Source organism: Brachyhypopomus gauderio, chromosome 2, assembly GCF_052324685.1.
Source record: "Brachyhypopomus gauderio isolate BG-103 chromosome 2, BGAUD_0.2, whole genome shotgun sequence".
Classification (NCBI taxonomy): Eukaryota; Metazoa; Chordata; class Actinopteri; order Gymnotiformes; family Hypopomidae; genus Brachyhypopomus; species Brachyhypopomus gauderio.
Genome location: NC_135212.1, coordinates 49,617,536 through 49,632,586, shown reverse-complemented (window position 1 = coordinate 49,632,586; position 15,051 = coordinate 49,617,536). Strand labels below are relative to the sequence as shown.

Here is a 15,051-nt window from a genome sequence, read left to right as displayed (position 1 = left end):
CCACCTCCGTCGGTGTTGCTTTCTTTAATTTCTGACAATCGTGTCTCCTGCTGTAACTACAGGACCCACAAGTCAGAAAAGCCTTCTTTTGTGCTGTGAAAGTGTTTGCTTCTTTGAAATTGCTATCGACACACAACCACAAACGACGAGGTGGCCGAGAGGTTAAGGCGATGGACTGCTAATCCATTGTGCATAGCACGCGTGGGTTCGAATCCCACCTTCGTCGGTGTTGCTTTCTTTAATTTCTGACCATCGTGTCTCCTGATATAAGTGCAGGACCCACAAGTCAGATACGCCTCCTTTTGTGCTGTGAAAGTATTTGCATCTTTGAAATCGCAATCGACACACAACCGTAATTGACGAGGTGGCCGAGAGGTTAAGGCGATGGACTGCTAATCCATTGTGCATAGCACGCGTGGGTTAGAATCCCACCTTCGTCGGTGTTGCTTTCTTTAATTTCTGACAATCGTGTCTCCTGGTGTAAGTGCAGGACCCACAAGTCAGATAAGCCTTCTTTTGTGCTGTGAAAGTGTTTGCATCTTTGAAATCGCAATCGACAAACAACCACAAACGACGAGGTGGCCTAGAGGTTAAGGTGATGGACTGCTAATCAATTTTGCATAGCACGCGTGGGTTCGAATCCCACCTTCGTCGGTGTTGCTTTTTTAAATTTCTGACAATCGTGTCTCCTGATGTAAGTGCAGGACCCACAAGTCAAAAAAGCCTTCTTTTGTGCTTTGAAAGTGTTTGCTTCTTTGAAATTGCTATCGACACACAACCACAAACGACGAGGTGGCCTAGAGGTTAAGGTGATGGACTGCTTATCCATTTTGCATAGCTCGCGTGGGTTCGAATCCCACCTTCGTCGGTGTTGCTTTTTTAAATTTCTGACAATCGTGTCTCCTGATGTAAGTGCAGGACCCACAAGTCAGACAAGCCTCCTTTTGTGCTGTGAAAGTGTTTGCATCTTTGAAATCGCAATCGACACACAACCGTGATTGACGAGGTGGCCGAGAGGTTAAGGAGATGGACTGCTAATCCATTATGCATAGCACGCGTGGGTTCGAATCCCACCTTCGTCGGTGTTGCTTTCTTTAATTTCTGACAATCGTGTCTCCTGGTGTAAGTGCAGTACCCACAAGTCAGATACGGCTGCTTTTGTGCTGTGAAAGTGTTTGCATCTTTGAAATCGCAATCGACACAAAACCACAAGCGACGAGGTAGCCAAGAGGTTAAGGCGATGGACTGCTAATCCATTGTGCTTTGCACGCGTGGGTTTGAATACCACATTCGTCGGTGTTGTTTTCTTTAATTTCTGACAATCGTGTCTCCTGAAGTAAGTGCAGGACCCACAAGTCAGATAAGCCTCCTTTTGTGCTGTGAAAGTGTTTGCATCTTTGAAATCGCAATCGACACACAACTGTAATTGACGAGGTGGCCGAGAGGTTAAGGCGATGGACTGCTAATCCATTGTGCATAGCACGCGTGGGTTCGAATCCCACCTTCGTCGGTGTTGCTTTCCTTAATTTCTGACAATCGTGTCTCCTGTTGTAAGTGCAGTACCCACAAGTCATATACGGCTGCTTTTGTGCTGTGAAAGTGTTTGCATCTTTGAAATCGCAATCGACACACAACCACAAACGACAAGGTGGCCGAGAGATTAAGGCGATGGACTGCTAATCCATTATGCATAGCCCGTGTGGGTTCGAATCCCACCTTCGTCGTTGTTGCTTTCTTTAATTTCTGACAATCGTGTCTCCTGCTGTAACTACAGGACCCACAAGTCAAAAAAGCCTTCTTTTGTGCTGTGAAAGTGTTTGCTTCTTTGAAATTGCTATCGACACACAACCACAAACGACGAGGTGGCCTAGAGGTTAAGGTGATGGACTGCTTATCCATTTTGCATAGCACGCGTGGGTTCGAATCCCACCTTCGTCGGTGTTGCTTTTTTAAATTTCTGACAATCGTGTCTTCTGATGTAAGTGCAGGACCCACAAGTCAGACAAGCCTCCTTTTGTGCTGTGAAAGTGTTTGCATCTTTGAAATCGCAATCGACACACAACTGTAATTGACGAGGTGGCCGAGAGGTTAAGACGATGAACTGCTAATCCATTATGCATAGCACGCGTGGGTTCGAATCCCACCTTCGTCGGTGTTGCTTTCTTTAATTTCTGACAATCGTTTCTCCTGGTGTAAGTGCAGAACCCACAAGTCAGATACGGCTGCTTTTGTGCTGTGAAAGTGTTTGCATCTTTGAAATCGCAATCGACACACAACTGTAATTGACGAGGTGGCCGAGAGGTTAAGGCGATGGACTGCTAATCCATTGTGCATAGCACGCGTGGGTTCGAATCCCACCTTCGTCGGTGTTGCTTTCTTTAATTTCTGACAATCGTGTCTCCTGATATAAGTGCAGGACCCACAAGTCAGATAAGCCTCCTTTTGTGCTGTGAAAGTGTTTGCATCTTTGAAATCGCAATCGACACACAACTGTAATTGACGAGGTGGCCGAGAGGTTAAGGCGATGGACTGCTAATCCATTGTGCATAGCACGCGTGGGTTCGAATCCCACCTTCGTCGGTGTTGCTTTCTTTAATTTCTGACAATCGTGTCTCCTGATATAAGTGCAGGACCCACAAGTCAGATAAGCCTCCTTTTGTGCTGTGAAAGTGTTTGCATCTTTGAAATCGCAATCGACACACAACCACAAACGACGAGGTGGCCAAGAGGTTAAGGGGATGGACTGCTAATCCATTGCGCATAGCACGCGTGGGTTCGAATCCCACCTTCGTCGGTGTTGCTTTCTTTAATTTCTGACAATCGTGTCTCCTGATATAAGTGCAGGACCCACAAGTCAGATAAGCCTCCTTTTGTGCTGTGAAAGTGTTTGCATCTTTGAAATCGCAATTGACACACAACCACAAACGACGAGGTGGCCGAGAGGTTAAGGGGATGGACTGCTAATCCATTGTGCATAGCACGCGTGGGTTAGAATCCCACCTTCGTCGGTGTTGCTTTCTTTAATTTCTGACAATCGTGTCTCCTGTTGTAAGTGCAGGACCCACAAGTCATATATGGCTGCTTTTGTGCTGTGAAAGTGTTTGCATCTTTGAAATCGCAATCGACACACAAGCACAAACGACAAGGTGGCCGATAGATTAAGGCGATGGACTGCTAATCCATTATGCATAGCACGTGTGTGTTCGAATCCCACCTTCGTCGGTGTTGCTTTCTTTAATTTCTGACAATCGTGTCTCCTGCTGTAACTACAGGACCCACAAGTCAGAAAAGCCTTCTTTTGTGCTGTGAAAGTGTTTGCTTCTTTGAAATTGCTATCGACACACAACCACACACGACGAGGTGGCCGAGAGGTTAAGGCGATGGACTGCTAATCCATTGTGCATAGCACGCGTGGGTTCGAATCCCACCTTCGTCGGTGTTGCTTTCTTTAATTTCTGACAATCGTGTCTCCTGGTGTAAGTGCAGGACCCACAAGTCAGATAAGCCTTCTTTTGTGCTGTGAAAGTGTTTGCATCTTTGAAATCGCAATCGACACACAACTACAAACGACAAGGTGGCCGAGAGGGTAAGGCGATGGACTGCTAATCCATTATGCATAGCACTTGTGGGTTCGAATCCCACCTTCGTCGGTGTTGCTTTCTTTAATTTCTGACAATCGTGTCTCCTGCTGTAACTACAGGACCCACAAGTCAGAAAGGCCTTCTTTTGTGCTGTGAAAGTGCTTGCTTCTTTGAAATTGCTATCGACACACAACCACAAACGACGAGGTGGCCGAGACGTTAAGGCGATGGACTGCTAATCCATTGTGCTTTGCACGCATGGGTTCGAATCCCACCTTCGTCGGTGTTGCTTTTTTTAATTTCTGACAATCGTGTCTCCTGATGTAAGTGCAGGACCCACAAGTCAGACAAGCCTGCTTTTGTGTTGTGAAAGTGCTTGCTTCTTTGAAATTGCTATCGACACACAACCACAAACGACGAGGTGGCCGAGAGGTTAAGGCGATGGACTGCTAATCCATTGTGCTTTGCACGCGTGGGTTCGAATCCCACCTTCGTCGGTGTTGATTTTTTAAATTTCTGACAATCGTGTCTCCTGATGTAAGTGCAGGACCCACAAGTCAGACAAGCCTGCTTTTGTGCTGTGAAAGTGTTTGCATCTTTGAAATCACAATCGACACACAACCATAATTGACGAGGTGGCCGAGAGGTTAAGGCGATGGACTGCTAATCCATTGTGCTTTGCACGCGTGGGTTCGAATCCCACCTTCGTCGGTGTTGCTTTTTTTAATTTCTGACAATCGTGTCTCCTGATGTAAGTGCAGGACCCACAAGTCAGACAAGCCTGCTTTTGTGTTGTGAAAGTGTTTGCATCTTTGAAATCGCAATCGACACACAACCATAATTGACGAGGTGGCCGAGAGGTTAAGGCGATGGACTGCTAATCCATTGTGCATAGCACGCGTGTGTTTGAATCCCACCTTCGTCGGTGTTGCTTTTTTTAATTTCTGACAATCGTGTCTCCTGGTGTAAGTGCAGGACTCACAAGTCAGAAAGGCCTTCTTTTGTGCTGTGAAAGTGCTTGCTTCTTTGAAATTGCTATCGACACACAACCACAAACGACGAGGTGGCCGGGAGGTTAAGGCGATGGACTGCTAATCCATTGTGCTTTGCACGCATGGGTTCGAATCCCACCTTCGTCGGTGTTGCTTTTTTTAATTTCTGACAATCGTGTCTCCTGATGTAAGTGCAGGACCCACAAGTCAGACAAGCCTGCTTTTGTGCTGTGAAAGTGTTTGCATCTTTGAAATCACAATCGACACACAACCATAATTGATGAGGTGGCCGAGAGGTTAAGGCGATGGACTGCTAATCCATTGTGCTTTGCACGCCTGGGTTCGAATCCCACCTTCGTCGGTGTTGCTTTTTTTAATTTCTGACAATCGTGTCTCCTGAAGTAAGTGCAGGACCCACAAGTCAGATAAGCCTCCTTTTGTGCTGTGAAAGTGTTTGCATCTTTGAAATCGCAATCGACTCACAACTGTAATTGACGAGGTGGCCGAGAGGTTAAGGCGATGGACTGCTAATCCATTGTGCATAGCACGCGTGGGTTCGAATCCCACCTTCGTCGGTGTTGCTTTCTTTAATTTCTGACAATCGTGTCTCCTGATATAAGTGCAGGACCCACAATCAGATAAGCCTCCTTTTGTGCTGTGATAGTGTTTGCATCTTTGAAATCGCAATCGACACACAACTGTAATTGACGAGGTGGCCGAGAGGTTAAGGCGATGGACTGCTAATCCATTGTGCATAGCACGCATGGGTTCGAATCCCACCTTCGTCGGTGTTGTTTTCTTTAATTTCTGACAATCGTGTCTCCTGATATAAGTGCAGGACCCACAAGTCAGATAAGCCTCCTTTTGTGCTGTGAAAGTGTTTGCATCTTTGAAATCGCAATCGACACACAACTGTAATTGACGAGGTGGCCGAGAGGTTAAGGCGATGGACTGCTAATCCATTGTGCATAGCACGCGTGGGTTCGAATCCCACCTTCGTCGGTGTTGCTTTCTTTAATTTCTGACAATCGTGTCTCCTGATATAAGTGCAGGACCCACAAGTCAGATAAGCCTCCTTTTGTGCTGTGAAAGTGTTTGCATCTTTGAAATCGCAATCGACACACAACCACAAACGACGAGGTGGCCAAGAGATTAAGGGGATGGACTGCTAATCCATTGTGCATAGCACGCGTGGGTTCGAATCCCACCTTCGTCTGTGTTGCTTTCTTTAATTTCTGACAATCGTGTCTCCTGTTGTAAGTGCAGGACCAACAAGTCATATACGCCTGCTTTTGTGCTGTGAAAGTGTTTGCTTCTTTGAAATTGCTATCGACACACAACCACAAACGACGAGGTGGCCGAGAGGTTAAGGCAATGGACTGCTAATCCATTGTGCATAGCACGCGTGGGTTCGAATCCCACCTTCGTCGGTGTTGCTTTCTTTAATTTCTGACAATCGTGTCTCCTGATATAAGTGCAGGACCCACAAGTCAGATAAGCCTCCTTTTGTGCTGTGAAAGTATTTGCATCTTTGAAATCGCAATCGACACACAACCGTAATTGACGAGGTGGCCGAGAGGTTAAGGCGATGGACTGCTAATCCATTGTGCATAGCACGCGTGGGTTCGAATCCCACCTTCGTCGGTGTTGCTTTCTTTAATTTCTGGCAATCGTGTCTCCTGCTGTAACTACAGGACCCACAAGTCAGAAAGGCCTTCTTTTGTGCTGTGAAAGTGCTTGCTTCTTTGAAATTGCTATCGACACACAACCATAATTGACGAGGTGGCCGAGAGGTTAAGGCGATGGACTGCTAATCCATTGTGCTTTGCACGCGTGGGTTCGAATCCCACCTTCGTCGGTGTTGCTTTCTTTAATTTCTGACAATCGTGTCTCCTGCTGTAACTACAGGACCCACAAGTCAGAAAGGCCTTCTTTTGTGCTGTGAAAGTGCTTGCTTCTTTGAAATCGCAATCGACACACAACCGTAATTGACGAGGTGGCCGAGAGGTTAAGGCGATGGACTGCTTATCCATTGTGCATAGCACGCGTGGGTTAGAATCCCACCTTCGTCGGTGTTGCTTTTTTTAATTTCTGACAATCGTGTCTCCTGGTGTAAGTGCAGGACCCACAAGTCAGATACGGCTGCTTTTGTGCTGTGAAAGTGTTTGCATCTTTGAAATCACAATCGACACAAAACCGCAAGCGACGAGGTAGCCAAGAGGTTAAGGCGATGGACTGCTAATCCATTGTGCTTTGCACGCGTGGGTTTGAATACCACATTTGTCGGTGTTGTTTTCTTTAATTTCTGACAATCGTGTCTCCTGAAGTAAGTGCAGGACCCACAAGTCAGATAAGCCTCCTTTTGTGCTGTGAAAGTGTTTGCATCTTTGAAATCGCAATCGACACACAACTGTAATTGACGAGGTGGCCGAGAGGTTAAGGCGATGGACTGCTAATCCCTTGTGCATAGCACGTGTGGGTTCGAATCCCACCTTCGTCGGTGTTGCTTTCTTTAATTTCTGACAATCGTGTCTCCTGATATAAGAGCAGGACCCACAAGTCAGATAAGCCTCCTTTTGTGCTGTGAAAGTGTTTGCATCTTTGAAATCGCAATCGACACACCACCACAAACAATGAGGTGGCCGAGAGGTTAAGGCGATGGACTGCTAATCCATTGTGCATAGCATGCGTGGGTTCGAATCCCACCTTCGTCGGTGTTGCTTTCTTTAATTTCTGACAATCGTGTCTCCTGTTGTAAGTGCAGGACCCACAAGTCATATACGGCTGCTTTTGTGCTGTGAAAGTGTTTGCATCTTTGAAATCGCAATCGACACACAAGCACAAACGACAAGGTGGCCGATAGATTAAGGCGATGGACTGCTAATCCATTATGCATAGCACGTGTGTGTTCGAATCCCACCTCCGTCGGTGTTGCTTTCTTTAATTTCTGACAATCGTGTCTCCTGCTGTAACTACAGGACCCACAAGTCAGAAAAGCCTTCTTTTGTGCTGTGAAAGTGCTTGCTTCTTTGAAATTGCTATCGACACACAACCATAATTGACGAGGTGGCCGAGAGGTTAAGGCGATGGACTGCTAATCCATTGTGCTTTGCACGCGTGGGTTCGAATCCCACCTTCGTCGGTGTTGCTTTTTTTAATTTCTGACAATCGTGTCTCCTGATGTAAGTGCAGGACCCACAAGTCAGACAAGCCTGCTTTTGTGTTGTGAAAGTGTTTGCATCTTTGAAATTGCAATCGACACACAACCGTAATTGACGAGGTGGCCGAGAGGTTAAGGCGATGGACTGCTTATCCATTGTGCATAGCACGCGTGTGTTCGAATCCCACCTTCGTCGGTGTTGCTTTTTTTAATTTCTGACAATCGTGTCTCCTGGTGTAAGTGCAGGACCCACAAGTCAGATACGGCTGCTTTTGTGCTGTGAAAGTGTTTGCATCTTTGAAATCACAATCGACACAAAACCGCAAGCGACGAGGTAGCCAAGAGGTTAAGGCGATGGACTGCTAATCCATTGTGCTTTGCACGCGTGGGTTTGAATACCACATTTGTCGGTGTTGTTTTCTTTAATTTCTGACAATCGTGTCTCCTGAAGTAAGTGCAGGACCCACAAGTCAGATAAGCCTCCTTTTGTGCTGTGAAAGTGTTTGCATCTTTGAAATCGCAATCGACACACAACTGTAATTGACGAGGTGGCCGAGAGGTTAAGGCGATGGACTGCTAATCCCTTGTGCATAGCACGCGTGGGTTCGAATCCCACCTTCGTCGGTGTTGCTTTCTTTAATTTCTGACAATCGTGTCTCCTGATATAAGAGCAGGACCCACAAGTCAGATAAGCCTCCTTTTGTGCTGTGAAAGTGTTTGCATCTTTGAAATCGCAATCGACACACCACCACAAACAATGAGGTGGCCGAGAGGTTAAGGCGATGGACTGCTAATCCATTGTGCATAGCATGCGTGGGTTCGAATCCCACCTTCGTCGGTGTTGCTTTCTTTAATTTCTGACAATCGTGTCTCCTGTTGTAAGTGCAGGACCCACAAGTCATATACGGCTGCTTTTGTGCTGTGAAAGTGTTTGCATCTTTGAAATCGCAATCGACACACAAGCACAAACGACAAGGTGGCCGATAGATTAAGGCGATGGACTGCTAATCCATTATGCATAGCACGTGTGTGTTCGAATCCCACCTCCGTCGGTGTTGCTTTCTTTAATTTCTGACAATCGTGTCTCCTGCTGTAACTACAGGACCCACAAGTCAGAAAAGCCTTCTTTTGTGCTGTGAAAGTGTTTGCTTCTTTGAAATTGCTATCGACACACAACCACAAACGACGAGGTGGCCGAGAGGTTAAGGCGATGGACTGCTAATCCATAGTGCATAGCACGCGTGGGTTCGAATCCCACCTTCGTCGGTGTTGCTTTCTTTAATTTCTGACCATCGTGTCTCCTGATATAAGTGCAGGACCCACAAGTCAGATACGCCTCCTTTTGTGCTGTGAAAGTATTTGCATCTTTGAAATCGCAATCGACACACAACCGTAATTGACGAGGTGGCCGAGAGGTTAAGGCGATGGACTGCTAATCCATTGTGCATAGCACGCGTGGGTTAGAATCCCACCTTCGTCGGTGTTGCTTTCTTTAATTTCTGACAATCGTGTCTCCTGGTGTAAGTGCAGGACCCACAAGTCAGATACGGCTGCTTTTGTGCTGTGAAAGTGTTTGCATCTTTGAAATCACAATCGACACAAAACCGCAAGCGACGAGGTAGCCAAGAGGTTAAGGCGATGGACTGCTAATCCATTGTGCTTTGCACGCGTGGGTTTGAATACCACATTTGTCGGTGTTGTTTTCTTTAATTTCTGACAATCGTGTCTCCTGAAGTAAGTGCAGGACCCACAAGTCAGATAAGCCTCCTTTTGTGCTGTGAAAGTGTTTGCATCTTTGAAATCGCAATCGACACACAACTGTAATTGACGAGGTGGCCGAGAGGTTAAGGCGATGGACTGCTAATCCCTTGTGCATAGCACGCGTGGGTTCGAATCCCACCTTCGTCGGTGTTGCTTTCTTTAATTTCTGACAATCGTGTCTCCTGATATAAGAGCAGGACCCACAAGTCAGATAAGCCTCCTTTTGTGCTGTGAAAGTGTTTGCATCTTTGAAATCGCAATCGACACACCACCACAAACAATGAGGTGGCCGAGAGGTTAAGGCGATGGACTGCTAATCCATTGTGCATAGCATGCGTGGGTTCGAATCCCACCTTCGTCGGTGTTGCTTTCTTTAATTTCTGACAATCGTGTCTCCTGTTGTAAGTGCAGGACCCACAAGTCATATACGGCTGCTTTTGTGCTGTGAAAGTGTTTGCATCTTTGAAATCGCAATCGACACACAAGCACAAACGACAAGGTGGCCGATAGATTAAGGCGATGGACTGCTAATCCATTATGCATAGCACGTGTGTGTTCGAATCCCACCTCCGTCGGTGTTGCTTTCTTTAATTTCTGACAATCGTGTCTCCTGCTGTAACTACAGGACCCACAAGTCAGAAAAGCCTTCTTTTGTGCTGTGAAAGTGTTTGCTTCTTTGAAATTGCTATCGACACACAACCACAAACGACGAGGTGGCCGAGAGGTTAAGGCGATGGACTGCTAATCCATAGTGCATAGCACGCGTTGGTTCGAATCCCACCTTCGTCGGTGTTGCTTTCTTTAATTTCTGACCATCGTGTCTCCTGATATAAGTGCAGGACCCACAAGTCAGATACGCCTCCTTTTGTGCTGTGAAAGTATTTGCATCTTTGAAATCGCAATCGACACACAACCGTAATTGACGAGGTGGCCGAGAGGTTAAGGCGATGGACTGCTAATCCATTGTGCATAGCACGCGTGGGTTAGAATCCCACCTTCGTCGGTGTTGCTTTCTTTAATTTCTGACAATCGTGTCTCCTGGTGTAAGTGCAGGACCCACAAGTCAGATAAGCCTTCTTTTGTGCTGTGAAAGTGTTTGCATCTTTGAAATCGCAATCGACAAACAACCACAAACGACGAGGTGGCCTAGAGGTTAAGGTGATGGACTGCTAATCAATTTTGCATAGCACGCGTGGGTTCGAATCCCACCTTCGTCGGTGTTGCTTTTTTAAATTTCTGACAATCGTGTCTCCTGATGTAAGTGCAGGACCCACAAGTCAAAAAAGCCTTCTTTTGTGCTGTGAAAGTGTTTGCTTCTTTGAAATTGCTATCGACACACAACCACAAACGACGAGGTGGCCTAGAGGTTAAGGTGATGGACTGCTTATCCATTTTGCATAGATCGCGTGGGTTCGAATCCCACCTTCGTCGGTGTTGCTTTTTTAAATTTCTGACAATCGTGTCTCCTGATGTAAGTGCAGGACCCACAAGTCAGACAAGCCTCCTTTTGTGCTGTGAAAGTCTTTGCATCTTTGAAATTGCAATCGACACACAACCGTGATTGACGAGGTGGCCGAGAGGTTAAGGAGATGGACTGCTAATCCATTATGCATAGCACGCGTGGGTTCGAATCCCACCTTCGTCGGTGTTGCTTTCTTTAATTTCTGACAATCGTGTCTCCTGGTGTAAGTGCAGTACCCACAAGTCATATACGGCTGCTTTTGTGCTGTGAAAGTGTTTGCATCTTTGAAATCGCAATCGACACACAACTGTAATTGACGAGGTGGCCGAGAGGTTAAGGCGATGGACTGCTAATCCATTGTGCATAGCACGCGTGGGTTCGAATCCCACCTTCGTCGGTGTTGCTTTCTTTAATTTCTGACAATCGTGTCTCCTGATATAAGTGCAGGACCCACAAGTCAGACAAGCCTCCTTTTGTGCTGTGAAAGTGTTTGCATCTTTGAAATCGCAATCGACACACAACCACAAACGACGAGGTGGCCGAGAGGTTAAGGGGATGGACTGCTAATCCATTGTGCATAGCACGCGTGGGTTAGAATCCCACCTTTGTCGGTGTTGCTTTCTTTAATTTCTGACAATCGTGTCTCCTGTTGTAAGTGCAGGACCCACAAGTCATATACGGCTGCTTTTGTGCTGTGAAAGTGTTTGCATCTTTGAAATCGCAATCGACACACAAGCACAAACGACAAGGTGGCCGATAGATTAAGGCGATGGACTGCTAATCCATTATGCATAGCACGTGTGTGTTCGAATCCCACCTTCGTCGGTGTTGCTTTCTTTAATTTCTGACAATCGTGTCTCCTGCTGTAACTACAGGACCCACAAGTCAGAAAAGCCTTCTTTTGTGCTGTGAAAGTGTTTGCTTCTTTGAAATTGCTATCGACACACAACCACACACGACGAGGTGGCCGAGAGGTTAAGGCGATGGACTGCTAATCCATTGTGCATAGCACGCGTGGGTTCGAATCCCACCTTCGTCGGTGTTGCTTTCTTTAATTTCTGACAATCGTGTCTCCTGGTGTAAGTGCAGGACCCACAAGTCAGATAAGCCTTCTTTTGTGCTGTGAAAGTGTTTGCATCTTTGAAATCGCAATCGACACACAACCACAAACGACAAGGTGGCCGAGAGGGTAAGGCGATGGACTGCTAATCCATTATGCATAGCACTTGTGGGTTCGAATCCCACCTTCGTCGGTGTTGCTTTCTTTAATTTCTGACAATCGTGTCTCCTGATATAAGTGCAGGACCCACAAGTCAGATAAGCCTCCTTTTGTGCTGTGAAAGTATTTGCATCTTTGAAATCGCAATCGACACACAACCGTAATTGACGAGGTGGCCGAGAGGTTAAGGAGATGGACTGCTAATCCATTATGCATAGCACGCGTGGGTTCGAATCCCACCTTCGTCGGTGTTGCTTTCTTTAATTTCTGACAATCGTGTCTCCTGGTGTAAGTGCAGTACCCACAAGTCAGATACGGCTGCTTTTGTGCTGTGAAAGTGTTTGCATCTTTGAAATCGCAATCGACACAAAACCACAAGCGACGAGGTAGCCAAGAGGTTAAGGCGATGGACTGCTAATCCATTGTGCTTTGCACGCGTGGGTTTGAATACCACATTCGTCGGTGTTGTTTTCTTTAATTTCTGACAATCGTGTCTCCTGAAGTAAGTGCAGGACCCACAAGTCAGATAAGCCTCCTTTTGTGCTGTGAAAGTGTTTGCATCTTTGAAATCGCAATCGACACACAACTGTAATTGACGAGGTGGCCGAGAGGTTAAGGCGATGAACTGCTAATCCATTGTGCATAGCACGCGTGGGTTCGAATCCCACCTTCGTCGGTGTTGCTTTCCTTAATTTCTGACAATCGTGTCTCCTGTTGTAAGTGCAGTACCCACAAGTCATATACGGCTGCTTTTGTGCTGTGAAAGTGTTTGCATCTTTGAAATCGCAATCGACACACAACTGTAATTGACGAGGTGGCCGAGAGGTTAAGGCGATGGACTGCTAATCCATTGTGCATAGCACGCGTGGGTTCGAATCCCACCTTCGTCGGTGTTGCTTTCTTTAATTTCTGACAATCGTGTCTCCTGATATAAGTGCAGGACCCACAAGTCAGATAAGCCTCCTTTTGTGCTGTGAAAGTGTTTGCATCTTTGAAATCGCAATCGACACACAACCACAAACGACGAGGTGGCCGAGAGGTTAAGGGGATGGACTGCTAATCCATTGTGCATAGCACGCGTGGGTTAGAATCCCACCTTTGTCGGTGTTGCTTTCTTTAATTTCTGACAATCGTGTCTCCTGTTGTAATTGCAGGACCCACAAGTCATATACGGCTGCTTTTGTGCTGTGAAAGTGTTTGCATCTTTGAAATCGCAATCGACACACAAGCACAAACGACAAGGTGGCCGATAGATTAAGGCGATGGACTGCTAATCCATTATGCATAGCACGTGTGTGTTCGAATCCCACCTTCGTCGGTGTTGCTTTCTTTAATTTCTGACAATCGTGTCTCCTGCTGTAACTACAGGACCCACAAGTCAGAAAAGCCTTCTTTTGTGCTGTGAAAGTGTTTGCTTCTTTGAAATTGCTATCGACACACAACCACACACGACGAGGTGGCCGAGAGGTTAAGGCGATGGACTGCTAATCCATTGTGCATAGCACGCGTGGGTTCGAATCCCACCTTCGTCGGTGTTGCTTTCTTTAATTTCTGACAATCGTGTCTCCTGGTGTAAGTGCAGGACCCACAAGTCAGATAAGCCTTCTTTTGTGCTGTGAAAGTGTTTGCATCTTTGAAATCGCAATCGACACACAACCACAAACGACAAGGTGGCCGAGAGGGTAAGGCGATGGACTGCTAATCCATTATGCATAGCACTTGTGGGTTCGAATCCCACCTTCGTCGGTGTTGCTTTCTTTAATTTCTGACAATCGTGTCTCCTGATATAAGTGCAGGACCCACAAGTCAGATAAGCCTCCTTTTGTGCTGTGAAAGTATTTGCATCTTTGAAATCGCAATCGACACACAACTGTAATTGACGAGGTGGCCGAGAGGTTAAGGCGATGGACTGCTAATCCATTGTGCATAGCACGCGTGGGTTCGAATCCCACCTTCGTCGGTGTTGCTTTCTTTAATTTCTGACAATCGTGTCTCCTGCTGTAACTACAGGACCCACAAGTCAGAAAGGCCTTCTTTTGTGCTGTGAAAGTGCTTGCTTCTTTGAAATTGCTATCGACACACAACCATAATTGACGAGGTGGCCGAGAGGTTAAGGCGATGGACTGCTAATCCATTGTGCTTTGCACGCGTGGGTTCGAATCCCACCTTCGTTGGTGTTGCTTTTTTTAATTTCTGACAATCGTGTCTCCTGATGTAAGTGCAGGACCCACAAGTCAGACAAGCCTGCTTTTGTGTTGTGAAAGTGTTTGCATCTTTGAAATCGCAATCGACACACAACCGTAATTGACGAGGTGGCCGAGAGGTTAAGGCGATGGACTGCTTATCCATTGTGCATAGCACGCGTGTGTTCGAATCCCACCTTCGTCGGTGTTGCTTTTTTTAATTTCTGACAATCGTGTCTCCTGGTGTAAGTGCAGGACCCACAAGTCAGATACGGCTGCTTTTGTGCTGTGAAAGTGTTTGCATCTTTGAAATCACAATCGACACAAAACCGCAAGCGACGAGGTAGCCAAGAGGTTAAGGCAATGGACTGCTAATCCATTGTGCTTTGCTTGCGTGGGTTTGAATACCACATTTGTCGGTGTTGTTTTCTTTAATTTCTGACAATCGTGTCTCCTGAAGTAAGTGCAGGACCCACAAGTCAGATAAGCCTCCTTTTGTGCTGTGAAAGTGTTTGCATCTTTGAAATCGCAATCGACACACAACTGTAATTGACGAGGTGGCCGAGAGGTTAAGGCGATGGACTGCTAATCCCTTGTGCATAGCACGCGTGGGTTCGAATCCCACCTTCGTCGGTGTTGCTTTCTTTAATTTCTGACAATCGTGTCTCCTGATATAAGTGCAGGACCCACAAG

At 46.5% G+C, this 15,051-nt stretch overlaps 5 non-coding genes across 5 annotated transcripts; all 5 read left to right on the top strand.

Annotated features, from left to right (window-relative positions):
- The first annotated feature begins 3,996 nt into the window (after window positions 1-3,996).
- Window positions 3,997-4,078, top strand: trnas-gcu (transfer RNA serine (anticodon GCU)). Its single transcript has one exon. It is a non-coding gene; the product is annotated as a tRNA-Ser (tRNA).
- Window positions 4,079-4,210: 132 nt separating this feature from the next.
- On the top strand, window positions 4,211-4,292 carry trnas-gcu (transfer RNA serine (anticodon GCU)). Its single transcript has one exon. It is a non-coding gene; the product is annotated as a tRNA-Ser (tRNA).
- Window positions 4,293-6,349: 2,057 nt separating this feature from the next.
- On the top strand, window positions 6,350-6,431 carry trnas-gcu (transfer RNA serine (anticodon GCU)). Its single transcript has one exon. It is a non-coding gene; the product is annotated as a tRNA-Ser (tRNA).
- Window positions 6,432-7,633: 1,202 nt separating this feature from the next.
- Window positions 7,634-7,715, top strand: trnas-gcu (transfer RNA serine (anticodon GCU)). Its single transcript has one exon. It is a non-coding gene; the product is annotated as a tRNA-Ser (tRNA).
- Window positions 7,716-8,917: 1,202 nt separating this feature from the next.
- trnas-gcu (transfer RNA serine (anticodon GCU)) lies at window positions 8,918-8,999 on the top strand. Its single transcript has one exon. It is a non-coding gene; the product is annotated as a tRNA-Ser (tRNA).
- Window positions 9,000-15,051: the final 6,052 nt, after the last annotated feature.